Here is a 22,706-nt window from a genome sequence, read left to right on the forward strand (position 1 = left end):
TTGTTACAAATAAATAAAAGCTCGGGTATGATGACAAAGACATTCTGGCTGTCTTTAGAAGTTAAGCCATTCCTCTTGTTATGCATGAGAAAATGTCCAAAAGCATGCAGTTTACAGTTTCCCCTTCAACAGTATTGCTGCTTACTCGATAAATGATAAAGGAAGGAAAAATGTTGCTATCCCTCGAGATGGATTATTGAAAAAAAATCACTGCTTGCCAAACGTCAACACTGGAAATGTAAAAAATAATAGAATAAGGGAAATTCTGAAAATTAAAGGCAATGTATTAGATACTATTTGAGAAAAATAGACTGATATAGTATGATCATGGATCAAGGCAGTTGGCCAAAAACCGTATGGCAGTGAAACTTGTCAGAAAGAAAAAAACATGGAAGTCCACTCTAGAGCTGGAAGAATGATAGAGAATGCTAGAGGACTCGATGATGGTGACTGGTTAGACAAAGACTTACGGAAATTGAGTAGTGAGAAATAATTCCAGCTGTAAAAATTTCGCGCTTTAATGCCCCATTATAAACCACTGACAGTTTTTAATATCATCATCATCATCATCATCATCAGCATCAGCATCATCATCATCATCACTTCATGAATTAGGCTTTAATGTCTGTTTCGTCTTCACATTGAATTCAACTCCACCTCATCGTAGAACATCTCTTTTGCTTTAGGTTGGTACTGTTGTATCAGTGCTAAAATTCGTTCATTAGTCATTCGAAACAGGTGTTCCATTTTTCTATATATTCTTTTATTTTATATTTTAAATTGTAGATATTTAATTATTCACGGATGTCTTACGTATCAAATCTCTTCTTGTTCATCCTTTCACTCTACAAAAAACCTCGTCTGCAATTTGTAATTTACTCATCTTGTTCTTTTACAATCCAAGACTCTATTCCATACATCAGCGCTGGTACTGCCATTGTTTTATAGAATTTTAAATTTGTTTCTTTTCTTGTTTTATTTTGTAATGTTCTGTTTATTGTTCTGCATATCTACTGGAATTTATTTATTTTTTTCCACTACTTAATCTTATAATATGTAAAGAGGACTTTGTTTAGTCGCTCATAGCAACCTAAACAATGACTTTAATGGAAGAGTGAATGGAATTTGTTTTATTCACTGCTGATATTTTATATACTCCTAGAAGTACGATTCTGTACAAGGAATCGGATTTGGAGGCGCACATAAGATGTCAAAGATTGAGATGGTTAGGACACGTCACAAGGATGGAAACAACAAGGAAAGTGAAGGTTGTCTTCAATAACAACCCAGATGGAACCAGGGAACCAGATTAAGAGGAAGACCGAGAACAAGATGGTGGAACTGTGTACGAGTGGATGTGAATAGATTAGGAATAAGGAATTGGAGGGAGTTGGCGATGGATAGAGAAGGATGGAAGAGAGCCATAGAGGAGGTTAAGGCCCACCTGGGCTGTAATACCAAATAAGAAGAAGAAGAAGAAGAAGAAGAAGTATGATTTCTTTGTTAATACCTTTCACGTTCCTACTTTCTCACCACTCACAAAGTAACAGGCCTATATTCTTTTTGATAAACAGATCCAGATTTCTACGGAACTAATGTGGACATATTCACTTTGGCAACATTAAGGACTTCATCCAGTAAGAAAACTTCTTTACACAACATTTTGCTTCCGAAGAACAAAAATTTTTAATTTATTTATTCTGTATCCAATGCGACTGACACTGTTGTGTTCATTACTATTCTTTAAATCATAGCCAACTGTACATAATATTTAGTTGAACTAACCATGGACAACAGTTGGCTTTGAATCAAACCGATAACAAATGAGCCTAATATTTAATATCAATTAAAAATTATTTTCACAGAAATATTACTTTACATATTAGTAGCGGAAAATAATATTGTATGCAACACAAGAATTAATAAATTTTATTCACTCGTGGTAATTATCTCCAGAGACTTTGCCTTAGGAGATAAACTTTCCACTCATGAATAAAATATTACGTCTCTTGTCACATAAATTACTATTATTATCAATATTTCTACCTATTTCATAAGTTATGTTACAACCTAAATAATTAAAATGGGACACATGTTCTAAGGGTTTATTTTTAACTACTATTTTTGAATTAGAAATTTACCACTGTGGGCCATTAACATTAACATTTTTCAAATACCGATCTTTATATGTAGGCCTATGTTTAGTCAACAGTTCAAAGACACTAATGAGGCAACTAATCCAGGAGATAATGGAGTAAGGTGGCCAGTTCCTTTTCCCCTCCATTGCATACATCACTGACTAATTTCGGGCTTAGAACATGTTGTCATGTAAACAAAAGCACGTGTATGAGTAGCTGATGGAACCGGTAAGTGACTATAACGTCATTGATGGAACCTTACAACTTGTGTGCTACTTGGCGTAAGTGAAAATGTAGTTCGCTGCGTATTTCGCAAAATCAACCTATCACTTCAATACAATCATAGCAATCATTTTCTAAAACAATTTGAAACATTGTTTAGTTATATAGTTACGAAAATATATCAAATTCATAATTCTTCTTCTTCTTCTTCTTCTCTTCATGGAGTAGGAGAGTCTCCTGTTCCGTCCTCAACTTTCCACCTTGTTCTTGGCCGACCAATATCTCTTCTCTTAACATATTATAATTATGGCATATAGCGCATGCGCAGAAAATGCTATGGAAGGCAGGAGAAGAGCGGAAATTTAAATTTCAGTTTTGCAAGATGGCTGCTCGCATAGAATATGTAAAGCATTGGAAAGACAAACCGTTCTGAATGTGTTCAGTAAATTCTGTGAAAAGTATCTAACATTAAGTATTCAGGATATAGTGAATTTGAAGGCAGAGTTTACTAGTGTTTCTTCACCAAGCATTAACTCTGCACGCAGTGAAGTGATAAATAAAAGACATTTATCTCCAGCGAGTAAAACGCGTAAACGCAAAAAAAAAAACTGTGACGAGTTTGTAAGAAGTGCACTGCGTCGTAAAGTGCATCACTTTCTTTAAATGAACGAGCCACCTACAATAAATAAAGTAATGACTTTTATAATAGTGATCCAGACTTGCCGAACCTCAAGAAGACGTAAGTCTTCACAATATTCTGCGGGAGATCGGGTTTGAATTTGTACAGAGAAATAGAAAGAACATTACTGTTGACCGCGAAGATATATTATTGTGGCGTAGAAAGTATTTGAGGAAAATACGGGAATATAGGCGAGAGGGACGTAAGTTATATTTTCTTGACGAGACGTGGGTCGACGAAGGTCATGCTGTTTCTGAAGTGTGGGTAGATTCTACTATAAAAACAAAAAGCAGGCATTTTTGTCAGGGCTGATTACCGGGTTAAAAAATCCAACTTGGAAGGGTAGGCGTCTCATTTTACTTCACATAGGAAGTGAAAATGGTTGTGTGGAGAGTTCATTATGGAATCAAAGAAAACCGTGGACTATCATGAAGAGATGACTGGCGACGTCTTCATAAATTGGTTTAAAGGAATTTTGTCTTTGCTTGCACCTAATAGTGTAATTATTATGGACAATGCATCCTACCATAGTGTAAAGTTGGATCGCGTTCCCACAAAGCAGTGGCTGAAAAAAGATATGATCGAGAGGAATAGGATACAGCACGGACATGGTGAAGGACGAACTGATAGAACAGATAAAGATAGCTAACGTTAACAAGAAGTTCGACAAATGTGTTTTGGATTCTACGGCAGAACAAGCAGGTCATACAATGTTAAGACTCCCTCCTTATCACTGTGTATTAAATCCCATAGAAGTCGTTTGGAGCAAAGTGTAACGGTATGTTGCCCTAAATAATAAATCTTTTAAACTTAATGAGTCAGAACCTTACTAAACAAAGGCTTAAAGTTGGTAACCCCTGATATGTGACGGTCGTTCATACGCCATGTAGAGAAGAGGAGAAATTCTGGAAATCGGACTGCCTGGGCGACACCATTAACCCAGCTGAGTGCAGCAGCGGTGAAGAGAAAGAGGGGAGTTTCCTGGAAGGAGTCCGCGCCTTGTCTGATTCTGATTAGGTAGGCAATTAAAATAGTTATTTCGAGTGCTATTCATAGACATTTCGCTAGCCCGCGCTACGAGCGTGCTAAACTAGCCCCGGCTATCGACTGAATACTTGTACAGGATTCATATCATATCATATATCATATCATATCATATATCACATCACATCACATCACATCACATCACATCACATCATATCATATATATATATATATCATATCATATATATATCATATCATATCATATATCATATCATATCATATCATATCATATCATATCATATCATATCATATCATATCATATCATATCATATCATATCATATCATATATATCATTAACACTGGTTTATGAATACGAAAAACGTTAATTCGCTGATCATCCACCGGAAGCCCGCGCTAAGAATGTCTGTGAATATGGCCCTTTATGTCTTTCATTCATATTAGTAGGCCTCTGACGCTCTTAAAAGGCCTGTTCATGACAATGGATCTGGAATGCATTCATATTTACTTCCTTTAGTCGTCATTTTTCCTATTTTCTCGTACGAACGAGCTGTGACAGATATACACAGTTAAAAGTGACAGCCACATGACGGATAAAGTAGTGCCGCAATTCTGTCCAATCACAGCAGCCCGGATATTGTTATGTGTGTGTATGTAACATAATTCACTGATCGATTTTTATACGCAGAAAGAATATTGCAATTGAATACAATATATGAAATGTATTTTTTTTTGTGAATTTATGCGAAATTGATTGGATAAGGTACATTTACAATAAATCCAATATCTCACTTATTGGGATTACAATAAAATATTTGTGTGTAATTCAGAGAAAGAAAGTTCATCTTAACTGAGTGCATGATTTCATTTATTACAGACTTTTTAATGGTAGTCAAAGAATATAAATGATGAATAGAAATATCATTTATAAGATGATAAATCCGACTTCATAGTGATAAAAATTATGAATGATATTACCCTATGATACTAGGTTGCACAATGTTAAGATGGGACCTACAATTTATAACGGACAGATTTCCAGACTACTATTAAGTTTCATACAATGTCAGAGGTACACCGTAACTGTTGTAATGTTTGTAAACAAATTATTCTATAAATAGGCTATAGTTATCAACGAAATAGTGTTGAGGAAGTCTAGGTCACTTTGTAATATTCACCATTTTATCATTATCTAAAAATCCCAGGTATATTACTTGTTTCTTAATCTTTTAATCGGTTATTAACGACGATATTTCAAATGCGAGGTTATCTAGAGTCGGTGAAATTGTTAGTAACGAGATGAGACAAAAATCGCTATGGATTGTCCGACATTTTCTTACAGTTGGGAAAAATCTCGGAAAACATCCAACTAGATAATCAGCCTAATCTGGATTCGAACCCATGCCCGAGCACAGCCTTTGATCAGCAGACCAGTTCCTTATCTTCGAGCTACGCTTGTGACACCAATAAGGCATCACTCATGAAACAACTAAGCCAGAAGATAATACACAGATGGCATCATTCTGAGGAGATTGCAGAAATCTCAGGGGGACAAAGGGGAGTCAACGCGGGAATTCGTCGAAACTGACATGAGTTGTGTAAGCTGAATCACGATACTTACAGGAATGCAGTTCTACGACTTCAACAATCATGGAATGGTGGACACAATAAGCTTCGGGCTGCGGTGTAAGCCTTCGGGACCCTCCTCTGTGAAAGAAACGAAAAAGATTGATCTAAAAAGGAAGAAAACATCTTGCAGATTTGTACCAAGAAGAAAGAGAATAAATGTGACAAGCCAAATAAACGGAAACTGGTCCTCAGAGATGTGACATATCTTCAGAAACAAGGAAATTGTTTAACTAAAATTTTCATTCATACCATTTCATGATGACCACATTAAGCGTGTCAGCAATAGTACAGTCACCGTACAACAAAACAAGCCACTTTGGAAAAGATTCCTGAAAGCGTTATATGCTAAGTATTCATTCCTGTCATGATAGATAATTAGACCAGCTTAATTTCATGTGCATAAATGTTACTATTTTAAAGGTGTTTGCAAAACTGTAGTTATCTTTTAATTTACTTTCCACAGTGTGCCCTCATGGTCGAAACTAAGAAAATGTCGGGATGAGTCCTAAAAGAAATGCTCTATGGACGTACATATACTTTTCGAAATTTTCCAAATTAAAGCGTTCACAAATCGATGTTTTGTCTTTCGCGAGTCGACTTGGGTACTTCCGGGCGAGCTTACTCAGACTTCACTCGCTTGTTAGTCCAAGGGCTCGATCCTTCGTCTAGCGAGGATAACGGCATACGCATCTCGTCACTCCGTTCCGGCTAATATCTTAATGCGACTACGGCCTACTGCTATTTAGCCATATTACTGATGGTGCTATGGGAGATCTCTCCCCTTACGTGTAAGTTACGTCCATTTTCTGTTTGCCCCTTCAAAATGTTTCCAGTTTTCTTGAATGGAACGGCGAAAAACGGAGTAAGACAAGTGGCCAACTGACTTAGAGCTTACACAAATTCTTCCTACAGTTCTAAATTCCCTCGTAAGTACACGTGCTTGCACACCTTTCAATTGTTCTTCATGCCTTATTCTCATTTCATTCGATTCATTTTAAACTGATTAATGACATGTCCAGGGCCGCATAATGCTCGTTTCTTGTTCATGTCTGTGCATATTCAGTAGGCCTAGTGTGATCTTATAGTCCTGTCAAATTCTAAATGCCTGTGAGTACTACAGGGATCGAAATGGACCGGAAAGGACCGAAACGTTAATGAATTTCAGAAACGTTTCCGTTCCGTCTCGTAATAAATAATGGTCCGTCCGGTTCGTTTTAATTAGGTATTATGTAGTTATATGATATTTCAATACTTTTGCAATTAAGCATGTATTAAACTGTTAAAAATACCGACAATGACACTGTCGGTATTGTTTCATTTTAGTATAGCATTCGTATAAGCTCTCGCTAATTTATAACATTCTTGCAGCATGCGTTTGATATGTTTGATTCTGAATTGAATATATAATTGAGGTTCCGAACAACACCACAGTGTTGATGAAATTTAAAAAACCGGAACTGAACAACACTTTATCACACCATATCGAGGCTAACGATTAGATATCATAAGCTAGGCAGTGAGTCTAATTTCTTATTGTTTAAACTGCAACCTGAGAGTCCATTTCAAAGATTTGGAGAAAGAAAGGTTCCAGTCATAAGTGCAGGACCGGAAATGATTCTCCTTCGCTAGTAATAATATAAGCGTCGAAGATTTATTATTAAGGATGTGTACAATTTATATATATATATATATATATATATATATATATATATAAATTGTACACATCCTTAATAATATATATATATATCGATGTCAACTCACTAGTCATTAATTCCGTCGTCGTCGTGAACACCACCACCGTATCAACGAAAGTAACATGGCGTCCTGGTTCGTTCATTTCTTGCGATTGCTGAGACGTTGCGACTCGTTTTTCAACGCTTTTACAGTCGAGGCAACTTTGACATATCTTGAAATCTCGGAAAACATTTTGAAAGCAAAGGAGGGAATGAAAAGAAAACGGAACAAGAAAGAAGCTTGCAAATGGAGACGAAGAAGAGTAAAAAGAATAAGAGGGCATACAAGATAAATAGAATATGGAGAACGGGATGTGAAGAAGAAAATAAAAGAGATAAGGAGAAAGAAGTGGAATAAAATAGGAAATATGAAAAAAGGAAGTTGAGAACGAGGGAGAGAAGTGGAAGAAAAATAAGATAGGAATAGAGAAGAAATTGTAGATGCGAAATGGAAGTAGAAGGAAGGATGAAATATAGGGAGGAAAAGAGCATCAATAAAAATGAAAGGAGAAAGAGAAAGTCGAAGAAGAAGGAACTTCGATAAATAGAAGTCGAAAAAATGAAAAGGTAACGAAGAAGAGAATTACAAAGAAAGGTAATGAGAAAAAATGAGAGAGATAACGAGGAAGCCAAGCAAAAGAAGAGAGAGAATGACGAAGAGAAGCAGAAGAAGAGAGAGAACGAGAAAATGGAGAAGAAGGGAGATGAAGTGAAGGAGAAGGAGGGAGATAATGAAGTGAAGTAGAAGAAGAGATAACGAGGAAGTGAAGCAAAGAAGGAAAATAACGAGGTGAAGCAGAAGACGAGATAAGGAAGTGAAGTAGAAGTAGTAGATAACGAGGAGGTGAAGAGATATAACGGTGAAGTGGAGCAGAAGAAGGAGATAACGAGGAAGTGGAGCAGAAGAATGAGTTAACGAGGAAGTGAAGCAGAAGAAGGTATAACGCGGTGGTGAAGCAGAAGAAGAGAGATAATGATGAAGGTAAATAGAAGAGAGATAAGTAGAAAGAGAAAGAGAGCGATAACGAGGAAGAAAGGCGGAAAGAGAACGAAGAAGAGAGGAATAAGAAGCGAAAGCTAACGAGAAAGAGAAGAAGAAGAAGAAGAAGAAGAAGAAGGAAAGAGAGAAAGAGGAAGAAAAGCAGAAAAAGAGAAAAAGAGAAAAGTAATGACGGAGGGAAGTAGAAGAGGGATAATGATGAAGAGAAGAAGAAAAAGGTAACGAGAAAGAGAAGAAGAGAGAGGTAACGAGAAAGAGAAGCAGAAGAAAGAGATAACGAGGAAAAGTAATAGGTTATTTTACGACGCTTTATCAACATCTTAGGTTATTTAGCGTCTGAATGAGGTGAAGGTGATAATGCCGGTGAAATGAGTCCGGAATCCAACACCGAAAGTTACCCAGCATTTGCTCATATTGGGTTGAGGGAAAACCCCTGAAAAAAACCTCAACCAGTCAACTTTCCCCGACCAGGAATCGAACCCGGGCCACCTGGTTTCGCGGCCAGACGCGCTAGCCGTTACTCCACAGGTGTGGACGATAACGAGGAAGAGAAGCAGAAGAAGGAGAAAATAACGACGAAGAGTAGTAGAAGAGGGATAATGAGGAAGAGAAGAAGAGAAAGGTAGCGAGCAAGAGAAGCAGAAGAAGAGAAGTAACGAGAAAAAGAAGCAGAAGAAGTGTTACAACGAGAAAAAGAAGCAGAAGAAGAAAGAGATAACGAGGAAGCGAAGAAAGACAACGAGGAAGAAAAGCAGAAGAAAGAGATAACTTGGAGAAGCAGAAGGGAAATAAGGGGGAAGAGAAGGGGAAGAAAGATAAAGAGAAAGAGGAGAGGAAAAAAGAGAATTTGGTAGAGAAGCAGAAGGAAAATAGAACATTAACGGGTCTAAAATAGAAGGAAAGAAAGATGAAGAGAAAGCAAAGAGTGATGGGTGAAAGCATGGAGATAAAATATAACAAAGAGTAGAAGAGAAGAAGATAACTTGAGAGGAAGGCGAAAGAAGAGAAAGATAATGACGAAGAAAAGTACAAGAAACGATAAAGATAAGAAAGAAGTAGACGAAAAGAGAAATAAATGAAGAGAAATAGGATAGAGAGAAAAATGAGGGAAAAAGTGAAAAAATAAAGAAGAAAAGAGAATTAGAAGGTCAAGGAGAAGAATGAGAAAAAGAAAAATAAGCATCGGTGGAGAAAATTGTGAGGAAAGTAACAAGGTTAAGAAAGATAAATATATGAGAAGGGGAAGAAATGAAGGAAAGAGAAATAAGGGCATAGCAAGAAATGATGAAAGGAGAGGAGAGAAGAAAATGGTCATAATAACCTATACGAGAAAAAAGGAGTTTAGGAAAGAAGTAGCACTATTAAGTAAAATACGACACTGCCTTTGTTATCCAATGGGAAAATGAAATGAAAAATTATTTTCTTATACCCGCATTGAAGTCTCCTGTTGTAGAACCCAGAAGGATAACATCACTGTCATCGACAATGAACACCATGGCGATGTCTGGTTGCCACGAAGAATAGTGTCTCTTTAATATCTCGCAGGTTAGAGCATTGTTGTGCTGGAGAAGAAACGTGACGTCATCAACCAGTTTGTTCCTCGCTTTCACGAGGTTTCTTGAGAGAAGTAACTGCGGCCAGTCAGTTGGCTGCTGTTCGCCTGGAGTGCAGTGTCTTGTGAGTGCGCGCATGTGAGTTCGGTGGCCTTTCACAACATATGCTAGAATGCTAGGAATCGAGCATCATGGATGACAACAGTTCCTAACCTTCACGGCCTTTAGGGAGCAAAATTTCAAATTATCTGAAGAGAGAAGGAATAACCATAACGTCTCGAAAGTCACAGGTAAGAAGTATTTATTTTTAATCGACATCTACTTTCACGTAGAATATTACTGTGTTTCGTATGCAGTGCTTTAATCCTTTTATGACAGAAGGGTGGGAATTACGACCTATCAAAATCTCATTGATATAATCTCTAAAAAAAAAAAAAATCATTTGCCTCGTAGCCAACAGTAAAAAAAATTTACCTATTTTGTGTCACTCAGTTTATTTTGGCGTTAATATGTAAAAAGTTTCAAAATATTGTCACATGTGATTGAAATCACCGTTACTCTCAGAATTACATTAATTAAAGAATATTGTTTTAATTATTATTTTATGACAGATGGCCGCACATAATGACTTAATAAACTTTACCTGATACTAGCTTTTGAAGAAATATTTTCCATTCATTCTTAAATCTAGAACAATCAAAACGTCTGGCAGTCTTGTGTTACGTTTGTTTATATATTTTCTTCATGTGATGCGATTATTAAAGATTACTGAAAAAAAAACCCTATCAAAATAATGACATCTCGGTTAAACACTGCCACTCAAAAGGTTGAATTATTCAATTTCCAACTGTTTATTTTATTGAGGAAGTGGAGTTTATTTTAATTTATTATTTAAATTCATAACGGCAATTACTTTAGTAGTGTGTTTAATAGTTAGATACGAGGTTATCAAAGAAAAAAAATACTTCAAAATGGATGTGTCAGAAAGAAAGAATGAGAATTTTACTGTAATTGTCCATACGGGAATTTAATTATGACCTGGGCTTTTAAATGAATATGTGATGGTAAACAATTTCGCTTGCTGTCTGTGAAACGCAATATGGAAATGGAACAGTATTATATTCACAAATGGAATACGAGACACGAGTAATTAATTACCAAGCTTTGTTTCTCTGTTCATAAAAGTAATTCTAATTACTATATATTATTTGGATAGGAAAACTGTTCTCCCTTACTATTACTGAACCGATAGATCGTTCAATTTCGATAAGTACTTCGCACATTCTTTCGTAATGTCAGTAATAGTACTGACAAATGTCAACATGCTTATAGACCTACTCTTAAAAAATTTTAACACTTCAAGAAGTACTAATAGTGTACAAAAAACTAAACTAATAGTGTACAAAAACTAAATTAATAGTGTACAAAAACTAAGGTTTTTCATGGCAAAATGTTGGGCAATAGTTTTGTACGTATAGACTGTCTTCATTTAAAAGGTCTCCTAGATGGTGATAAATGGTAAAAATATTGTAGTATACATTATTTTAATATGTTCGTAATAAAATTAAGACATATGGAAGATGAAGTTACAAATCATATTGATATTGAAGTGTATCACACAAGCAAACATTAAACTAAGGGCAAAGGAGGTCACCAAATGCGACAAAAAATGGAATAAACGCGCAGTATATACTGTAGTATATAAACATTATGTGTATATATATATATATATATATATATATATATATATGTATATCGAATTTTAAGGCACTGGAAGTACAGATTTTTCTTTTACAACTAAAAAATAACACCCCCATAAGTGGTTATTTGTTGTTAAGGTTATTTCTTAAATTTTCTGCGTAATCAGAATCACAATAATGAAACCTATTATGGAGTTCGATGATGCTGAACAGCCTTGCAAAGGCTTAGATTAATGTTGTGTCAAATCAAAAGCGTTTGCTTCTATAGCTTCCATTTCTTACCGCAGTCGCATTATATTAGTTCAAGAGATCATTTCACAGCAGTAGTGTAACTAGAAGTTAACAATCATAGAATAAGTAAAAGTTTAAATGAAAACATATAAAGAGGAACTTTAAGATACTCATAAGTAAAATAAAATTAAAATACAGAGCGTTCAGCTTGGCTCCCGGCACGCGCATCAGGCATGCTTGGATGGCCGGCGTAGATTGCGTCATAATTAATCTCGGATTTTTAAGCTAGGATAGGTAACAACAATTTTATGTAGAATCCCTAAATGTATGCAACACGAGAAACTCTCGAGCGATAATATTGCCTGAAACTAGGTGCATTAAAGAACGTATTGTTCAGCCTACTCTAAAAGAGATTAAACATCCGAGGTTTAGTCATAATCGATCTGTAATCTCCCGCACATTTTTACTCATTTAAATTTAATTAACGTAGCATTCAAACAATTATATTTTTATTTCATAATGAGTGTTAACCTATGTTATAGGAGTTGTTCAAAGTGATGTCCGTTTGCATATACATATTCTCGACAACTTTCGATGAAATTCAAAATTTCTATTTCCATAATGCTTGCTACTGCCTCGAAGTCGGTCTATAGTGTGAGTTTTTTTCTTTATACTTATTTGTTTAGGTTTTCTTAGAACTTGAATACAATTTTCATCAAAGTATGTCAAGAATATGTGAATGTAGACGGATACCACTTTGAACAATTCCTTTAACACAAGTTGGTACTAGTTCTAAAATAAAAAAAATGTTACTATGTGCATGCTATTATTAATCAAACTTATACAGAAAGGGCTAAAAACCGAAGACGAAGTCAAAAATACATGCCAGTATCTGAGAAAGAAGATACATTTAATATGAAGAGAAAGGGTTTTGGAAACACAACTTTGAACACGGAGATCGATAGAAACTGAAAAGGTCCAAGCCACGGATGACGATGATAATGACGACTTCGGTAAAGTGATGGCAATAATGAAGGTCACGGATTCGATAACAAGCAGGAGAAAGTGAATTTCTTCACAGCTACCAGAAGAAACCAAACTGGTCTTGCCAGACTCATAACAGGATATTTAAATCTTCTGATCATTGCTGTTACAATTTACAATGAGGACTGAAGTAAATTATTTATTTATTTATTTATTTATTTTACTTATATTTAATGTGCTGTACAACAGCCAGAGGCCAATTACAGTTCAGCACAAACAGTATAACAAAAACATTGGCAATAGTATACAATAAAAGTACAAAGAAATAATTAAATTAATGACAATTAATTAAAATGATAATTACAAATGAAATAATGGAATCATAAATGAAGAATGGAATCATATAAAATAGTATTACAATACAACGACAATAATGACAATGAATGGACGGGATAAAATGGATGACTAAACTACATAGCATAATGAGATTAAAAGTAAATATATTTGAAAATGAAAGGATGGAATCAAGTAAATTAATAAATAACAAAATGATATAAAAGATAGCGAGAATAATATTAAAATACATGTTTAAACAAAAGATATAAATGAAAACTGATATAAAACTTCAAAGTATATACTACACATTAAATGGATCCAAGTTTGATCCATGCAAATTAGCATATTTTATACATCTGCAGACCGGAGAGAGAGATTTAGAATTTCTATTGTAAAACATTTTATGATATCTTAAACCCTTAGCAGGAATACGAAGACTGATATTGCTTAGGAAAGATTCACAATCAATATCACCCTTAAGAACTTTACAAAAAATAAGTAATCAAGATCTTGACGTCTGGCAAATAAACTACAACAATTAAAATATTTACAGTTAATCTCATATTTATAATCATCAGAATTAGGTAAAAATCTATAAGAACAAAGGGAAATAAATTTTCTTTGAATATTCTCTAGCTTAGCCGAGTCAGTGGAAGTAATAGAGTTCCATACTACAGATGCATATTCAAGCTTGGATCTGACCAATGTATAGTATAAAATTAATAAGCACATAGGAGTAGAAAAAGAATAAGTTATAGATCTAATTAGACCAAGCATTCTTAATGGATGGGTATAAATATATTGCACATGATCATGGAAATATAATTTAGAATCAAGTAAGACACCAAGATCTCTAATAGTATCTTTCCTAGTAATTATGACATTATTAAGAGTATAATTAAATTTTTGGGAGGTTGTTTTACGTGAGAAAGAAATAGCAAAAGTTTTGGATTGATTAATTTTCATTCCGTCTTCAACAGTCCAAAGTGCAATTGAATTGATATCCTTTTGAAGAATTTGACAATCAGCCAAACTACTAATTTTGAGAAAGATTTTGAGATCATCCGCAAATAAAAGAAAGCTAGAACTTATTCTTTTACTTATGTCATTTATAAATAATAAAAATAAGAGAGGCCTCAAAGTAGACCCTTGAGGGACTCCACATAAACTATTAAATGGATCCGAGAGAGAATTATCTAGTCTAACACAAGATTGTCTATCTGTTAAATAGTTTTCAAACCAATTCACGTAGTTCGTGGAGAGACCGAAATTACTTAATTTGTTTAATAAAATTTTGTGAGGAACAACATCAGATGCTTTGCTAAAATCAAAATAAATTGAGTCAATTTGACCTTGAGTTTCGACAACAGGCATAATGAGATTGAGATAGGAAACTAAATAATAATAATAATAATAATAATAATAATAATAATAATAATAACAATAGCCTAATAATAATCATCATCATCTATACAAAACGAAAGAGTTAGCTGCGAATAGCATGCTGAATTTGGAGAAGAGATATAGGGTTTAATCGCCCTATAGCTCACTACCCCAACAGAGGTATTTTTAATTGGTTATTTTACGTCGCTTTATCAACTGCTATGGTTATCTAGCGCATGAATGAGATGAAGGTGATAATGCCGGTGAAATGAGTTCAGGGTGCAACACCGAAAGTTATCCAGATTTGCTCTTAAGAGTTGACGGAAAACCTCGGAAAAATCTCAACCAGATAATTTGTACCAACAAGAATTTGAACCCGGGCCCGCTCGTTTCACGATAAGGCATGCTAACCATTATTCCACAGCGGTGGACAACAGAGGTCTTTAGTGCTTCTATAAAATATCAAAATTTTGTCTTAAAATAGATCACATCAATATTCTTAGAAATATTTTTCTATTTGCCAACATATTGTCATCTATTTATCACACCAATAATAAATACTTATCAAATTAAAGTCATGAAGACCAAGAATTAAATTCAGACTAGATGAAGCCTTCTCCATCTCAGAGTTAATCTGATCTTTCCAACTCATCAAAATAATGTCTTTCTATACTCTGCCAATGTCCACTCCAGGGATTTTTCTCATAAGATGTTCTTGTTATCAGTTAGTCACCTTGTATTTGAGATTTTTAGTTGGTTGCGGATAACTCTCTTTCTCCTATGGCCATCCATATGCTGCTAAAGTTCTTAAGTTCAGTTGTTTTGATTTTAGTCTGTAACTCTGACCTCTGGGATTGCTGTAAATGTATAGTATTTAACTATTTCACTCATATAATTACGGCCCTTTTACATTTTCTGCAAGTCTTAAATTTTTTAACTTAAATTTTTGAGTTCATGATGACAAATAGCTACGCAGTCTAAGTAAATGAAAACGCTAACTGGTATTAGTTACTGTCTCCTATATAAAGCAAGAAATCTTTTGTGTATGGATGTTTAGCTTATTTAACAATTCAAAGAAGTGTAAAGTAGGCTATTTCAAAGCCCTTTCGAAATATTTTTACTTATTTGAAAAAGAAACTTCATCATCAGCGAACATTATGATGAATCTTGGTTATAAATTTACTTGATTTAATTGATTTCATTATTTTCCTCTGACTTCGTTGATGTACTCGTATTATGTCCTAATCTAAAGTACAGCTATTACCCGATCAGTCCGCCTAAAAAGATTTCTAACCACCGGCGTAGCTCAGATGACTAAGTCGCTTGCCTGCCGATTCGGAGTTGCGCTCGGACGCGAGTTCGATTCCCGCTTGGGCTGATTACCTAGTTGGGTTATTTTACGAGGTTTTCCCCCAACCATAAGGTAAATGTCAGTTAATCTATGGCGAATTCTCGGCCTCATCTCGCCAAATATCTATCACAAATCCTATCAACACTAAATAACTTCCTAGTTGTTACAGAATCGTTAAATAACCAAGTAAAAAGAAGTTTTCTTCTATCGCATATTTTCATTTAATATAGGCCTAATAACATGCATGTGTGATAAAAAGTTGCCGGAGGAGAAGGTGGTAATATGGGACGGGGTTGTAAAATGGAATACAGCTGTTTTTCTGAAATTAGTGGCGCTATCTGTTACGTACAGTGGCATATTTTCCTCCTCGGGTAGTCTTTGTCTGCAATGAGATTAAAGTAGAGGAATTCTCTTTAAGCGTAAAAGAAAGTAGGAGGTATATATTTGTAATGCCCAGCAACATATAAATTAAATGCCATTGTAAATTAAATTTATTCAATGTTTTATGTAATGGTATGATTGGTGGTATTATGAGAGAAGGTTGTCCTATATTACAACATTACTATTCGTGTGAGAAAAATAGATGTCCAGGACAAAACTAGAGTCTTAGAAATTTCTAATTTTTGTGTAAGGTACGTGCGTGAAAGGTGCCGAAGATAAAACTGAGAACTTCATATTTTTTACTTAACTATCAAGACATTGACTTTCATATGAATTCTGTGTCTAATGTGTTACCAGCATTCATATCTTAAACATTGTATGTGATCCAGACTTAATTTTTTAGAATTTACGCAAGCAGTTTGACTGTCCCATATTGCAACCTTATTTTCTGGAAGTCCAATTATGCGGCATGATAAATTTCTAAAACATAACACCTGATTCCTTGATATAATCATGTTATGACTTTGCACACATAAGGAGAAATGATACTCTTATAAGGGATCACCTCAAATCCCATTTTTAACTTCGTTCTTTTCAGATTAGAGACTGTGGAAAAAGATTGTTCCATATTACCAACTTCTCCCCTACTGGTCAGTATCATCCCGATTCCATTTCGATCTTAAGTCTCTGGGCAGCAGCAATAAACTTTCAACGTGCACGAAGCCGACATAATGAGGAACTCGTTCTTAATATAGTTGAAGCATTGCTCTTGCGACACATCGCATCTCTCCATAAATTAATTGATTAAAACAAATCACGTAAACATAAAATTCACCAACTTCCCCTATGTCTGGCATTTGCTTTACCCTCACTCACCGACATCAACTGTTTAAGACTCGATAGTGCTGGCTAGATATTGGAATATGTACCATGTTCATTTGTTTACTTTAGTTCATGTGGCACGTAATTAAATTGAATCGAATTTAAGGAGGGGAGCACTACGACCCGGCATTACGAACTTATTAGATCTATTACGATACCTTATACATCACACTCTCTGGTACCAGGCACAGGAAATATATTTATGGTATATTTTGAATCGTAAAGATTGTTTAACAGAGATGCATCTATGTAAGTAAAGTACAACTTAACGGGCTAGTACCTTTTATTTTACACTTAACGAGCTACACAACCGTTTCATTTAACCGCCGCCTTTTTTCGCTATTCATTGAATAGTGACAGTTCCTTATAATATCGAACTCGCGATTTTCCTGCTATAGCTCTTTGGCTTGCTTGTTCTGCTTCTACCAATATTTCGTTAAGAATTTCAATGCAATCCATTTTTACAAATTAATCTCAGACAAAACCATTTGTAGCAAACACTTTTGTTTTATTTTCCTATCACTAACAGATGACGTTTTCCCTAACATAGTAACCGATTTAGACGTTTCTCGATTGTTATTTTATTCATAAATTCTCAACAATTTCAGTTTCAACAACATGCAAAATACAATTATTAATTTATTTTCTCTTAAGACATACGAATATGATTCAAAATACCATAAAAGGTTGTACAATACACGACCGTTACAAGAACTCAACATAATCATGGATAACTAAACTCGCTGTCGCTCGTTTAGTTAAATTTCATGCTCGCATGTTAAGTTCTACATAACGGTCTTGTAACGTAAATAACTATATTAAATTTCATCATTTGAAACTTAGAAGTCATTTTCTCTAAACTAGCACTTTTGAGTTGCTACATTAATGCACTAATTTAATGTAGCTATAGATTTGAATAGCTACTCTATATAGCACAGAACAATATATTAACAATGGAAAACTAAAACTAAAACATTGTAATTGTTAAAGGTTATTAAACAATTACATCACAATAGTACGGACAAATAATTATCTTCAACGCGGATATATTTATATGCTAAGTTTAATTTCCGGAAGAACAGAATTTCTCTTGACGTTGGCATGAATAATGTCACAATGGACATTAAAGAATTGTCAAATACTCTTACATTTCCGTCACGGTAAATATTTAGAATATGGTTTATGAAATCACTGTGAAATATGAACTTAGAGAGGATTCTATGGATAAAAAGAAATAACCTTCAGGAAGTGAAAGAAAAGCGTCATGGTTTCAGAATTCTAAGGTATGCATTCCTGTAGTTATCATGAAGATCTAACGTTAAGGTTCGTTACAAACATGTTTATCACAAAGAATTACCAACAGAGAACGGCCTAAAATACCTTTCAGTTAGTTATTAATAATAAATTAAATTGCACTCGAATGAGCACTCGATATGTGCCTATGCACTTGCTTTTATAAGTTTCTTTAGTGTCCTTGTCCTTTTCTATGCATTTGCTTTTGTAAGTTCATTTAGTGTCCATGTCCTTTTCTATAAATTTGCTTTTATAAGTTCATTTACTCATGTCCTTTTCTATGCACTTGCTTTTATAAGTTCCTTTAGTGTCCTTGTTCTTTTCTATGCACTTGCTTTTATAAGTTCCTTTAGTGTCCTTGTTCTTTTCTATGCACTTGCTTTTATAAGTTCCTTTAGTGTTCTTGTCCTTTTCTATGCACTTGCTTTTATAAGTTCCTTTAGTGTCCTTGTTCTTTTCTATGCACTTGCTTTTATAAGTTCCTTTAGTGTTCTTGTCCTTTTCTATGCACTTGCTTTTATAAATTCATTTAGTGTCCCTATCCTTTTTTGCATAGGTTAAAGTGATATAGTTCACACTTTTGGTCACATATTTTGCACACGCATTGTTCACTTGGGTGGTGGAATATTGTGTTTATGCACCTTTTGTGGTGGAACCCGTGGATCGCGAGTCCTACGCTTCAGTTAGTTATTTAAATGATATAAAACTCCCCTCATCAAGATTCAAGAATGGTCACCTTAATGCAGAGTTAACAAAGTGGTTATAGGTAGGCCTATCATGTGTGGCCTGCTCTTTCAATGTGACTGTATGGAGAAGAAAATTTTTAATTTTTCAACTGTGTATTGATGCTTGAATGTTTTATATCTTTGGCGTTTCAGAAATACAAATTTGTCTTGAGATCTTGTGTAATACAATCTTACTGATGAAACCTAAAAAAATAATTTCGAAAAGTTGAAAATAATAAGTTTCAACAAAGGCTGGAAATCCAACATTATTTTTTGAGTTAGCCTAGTTACAGCTTTTATGTCTCCTTTTTTCTTCCTCGAATCTACAGCACGGATTGAAAGTTTTGTTTAGCTAACATTTTTTCTCACTCACTCACTCACTCACTCACTCACTCACTCACTCACTCACTCACTCACTCACTCACTCACTCACTCACTCACTCACTCACTCACTCACTCACTCACTCTGCATATTTTCGCCATCTTCAAACTCTTATAAATTTACAGTCGCAACTTCTCTGAACTTCCACAACTTCCATTTTCCTCCATTTTTGCATATGCTACAAGATTTTGCATATTCATTAAATTCCTCATTACAATTAATCAGAGAAGAGACATAAGATTCAACAGCAAATCTATGATCTGAAACCTACCAAGAGGCTTACCCTAACAGAGAATAAAACGTCTAAGAAATACCATATTTGGGGCGCACTGTCCAGAGATTTGAATAAGGATCCAGCGACGGAGAACACAAACGTTGCGGATATCACAACTTACAATTTCAGCTAGATTCGTTGTTTCGAATATCTTCTACATATCGCCTTCAGATTTTTCTTTAGTAGGTATTTTACGACGCTTTATCAACATCTTAGATTATTTAGCGTCTGAATGAGATGTAGGTGATAATGCCGGTGAAAAGAGTCCGGGGTTCAGCACCGAAAGTTATCCAGCATTTGCTCATATTGGGTTGAGGGAAAACACCGGGAAAAACCTCAACCAGGTAACTTGTCCCGACCAGACGAGGCCAGAGGAAACCGAGATAAGAGGATCATAAGAAATAAAACAAGAATAAAATATGTAAGAAAGGGAGGGAGGAAGCGTAACAAACAAGCCACAAAATTAAGTCAAATATTTACAGCACATATGAGAAAATAAATGAATACATAAACAAACAAATAATCAAGCAATCACTCAACCAATCAAGCAATCAAGCAAACAATCAAGCAAGCAAGCAATCAATCAAGCAATCAAGAAATCAAATAGATAAATAATGTATGCAAACAATAAGAAACAAGCTAAAACAACTTCATTCCGAGAATGAATTTAAGATCCTCAGTGAATATTAAATTTATTTGCCACGAATCAGAACAGCTGCTCATCTAGAAGCTTCATAGAAATTATAGCCTACACGCTTTTTACACATTTTTTCTCGCAGCACAGAAGGCGTCTGTTACGTTACGCGGTTATCACTGCAATTACTTTTTGATTGAGGTATCGCCAAGATGATTCGCACACTAACATTTGCATGGACACGACTTTCTAACACGGCAGCAAATGTCATAGCCACGATGAAGTCTCTCACTTTCGCAACGACAATGAAGAGAATATCTGAGCATTTTCTTTTATAATAATCGCCAAGTCAGGATATTTCACTAGCCTATGGAAAATAATCTTATATATTTTAACGAAACCTCTGTAATCCAGTGCTTAGATTACGTGTATGAACTATTGCGTGGTCGTAGGAACAAGATGTGTAATACAGTATTCAATTCTCAATCGCACAGTAATCAATACTGAAACGTGGTTATCATCACGTTTCGACCTCTTTTAAACCGGCTAAAAATGAAACTGCCTTGTATAATTGAGGAGTGCAGATATTACCGCAAGTTTCCTTCTTACGGTTAATGATAGATCTCAATAGCCGATTCCAGTCTCATATACTATCTAAGTCCAATTTTTGTTCCCATACATGAGAAAATTATGTGAACTTCAACATGATATCCTTTCTAGTTTTATTTTATGGAGTTCTGTGGTTGAATCCAGATATAGCTTTTATTTATTCATGACTTCTAGGAAAAGTACACAGGCTAGATGTCCATGAAAGCATCTTCTTCACATAAATATAAATGCACAATTTAACTAATAATTATTGATACTGTAACACTGAACAACAAGAATTTTGCTCCAACTTAAAACAATGTGTCCCTTTTGGCTTGGTGTGCGCTGAATCCGAAAATGCATCTCTTTTCTTCGTACGTATCACATAAGGTTTTAAGATATACCATGATTTCGCTTTTCGATAAGCGCTCCCCTAGGAAACATTTGGCGCGAGTTGGGGGTTGTAAACCAAAATAAAAGCTAATGCATTTTACGAGTTTATGGCTTATTTCTGGTTTCTTATGGTAGTTGGCATGTTCTTTTGTACTTCTAATAAATAAACAGATATTGGTCTCTTCTATTCAGTAAATTTCATAACAGTTCAAAGTGAAGTCTACGCAATGAACAAACAAGGGTGTAGTTTTCAGTATTTAAAAGAAAAGTTTACCATTTTGAGTGAAGGAAAATTAAAAGAGCGCATTTTCATCGGTCCACAAATTCACAAAGTTATGGCTGACTATGTTTGAGGGAAAACTTTCCGTTACAGAAAAAATGGCGTGACGCGCTTTCAAAGATGTTTGCTAAAATTTCTTTGGAAATTCTAGGGCAGACAACTACATAGAACTTATTGTGGAAACCATGTCAAGTGCATATGAGAAAATGGGGTATAATATGTCTCTCAAAATACACTTCTTACATTCTCATTTGGATTTCTTTCCTCTTAAACTTGGAGCGGTAAGCGACGAGCATGGGGAAAGATTTCATCAAGAAATATCTGAAATGAAAAGGCGATATAAAAGAAGATCATCATCCAGCATGCTTGCAAACTATTGTTGGTTCCTTGTAAAAGACAGTTCCGGGTCTAGTTATAAACAGGAGTCATCCAGAAAATTCTTTCAAATGTAAGTTCAAATTCCGAGATTTTTCTCATTATACGCAAGAAATATTTTTATTGCTGTGTTTTGAACTATGTAACATCATTTTTATATCCAGTACATGTTTTTAAAGTATTATGAGGCATTTTGAATCCCTAGTGTGTTGTAATTTTACCAGTAGCAGCGAAAAAAAAGAAAGCTTTTTTTTTCATAAAAAATTCAATTAATTTTCCCCGGAAAATGGTACGCGATGGGACAATATGGATTTTAAATTGATATTTAGAGCACACATATTAGTCATATTCACCTATTTTTATTTCGGAGCATGACAAAAAGTAAAAATGTGTTGTTCAGTGTAATTATTTAGGCCTACATGAGCTGCAGTTATATAGTCTAAAGTAAGAATGTGCAAATCATTAATAAAAATAAAAATAAAAATAAAATGAAAACATGGAAGAGAGATGTGGCTTTTAATGTTTCAGTATTGACAAAAATTCGAAATTTAATAAATC

At 34.7% G+C, this 22,706-nt stretch overlaps 2 protein-coding genes across 3 annotated transcripts in view; one reads left to right on the plus strand and one right to left on the minus strand.

The window, feature by feature from the left end:
* LOC138706364 (uncharacterized) overlaps nt 1-22,706 on the minus strand; it is a 201,090-nt gene that overhangs the window by 99,701 nt on the left and 78,683 nt on the right. Inside the window, exon 3 of the mRNA XM_069835552.1 lies at nt 5,663-5,748. The gene's annotated coding sequence lies outside the window, so the exon portion shown is untranslated. The remainder of the gene's footprint in view (nt 1-5,662; nt 5,749-22,706) is intronic.
* Nucleotides 10,027-22,706, plus strand: part of kkv (hyaluronan synthase-like protein kkv) — a 217,316-nt gene continuing 204,636 nt past the window's right edge. The window contains exon 1 of one of the 2 annotated variants that reach the window (XM_069835543.1): nt 10,027-10,246. The gene's annotated coding sequence lies outside the window, so the exon portion shown is untranslated. The remainder of the gene's footprint in view (nt 10,247-22,706) is intronic. The other variant, XM_069835542.1, reaches the window with a different exon arrangement.

This window comes from Periplaneta americana, chromosome 9, assembly GCF_040183065.1.
Source record: "Periplaneta americana isolate PAMFEO1 chromosome 9, P.americana_PAMFEO1_priV1, whole genome shotgun sequence".
Classification (NCBI taxonomy): Eukaryota; Metazoa; Arthropoda; class Insecta; order Blattodea; family Blattidae; genus Periplaneta; species Periplaneta americana.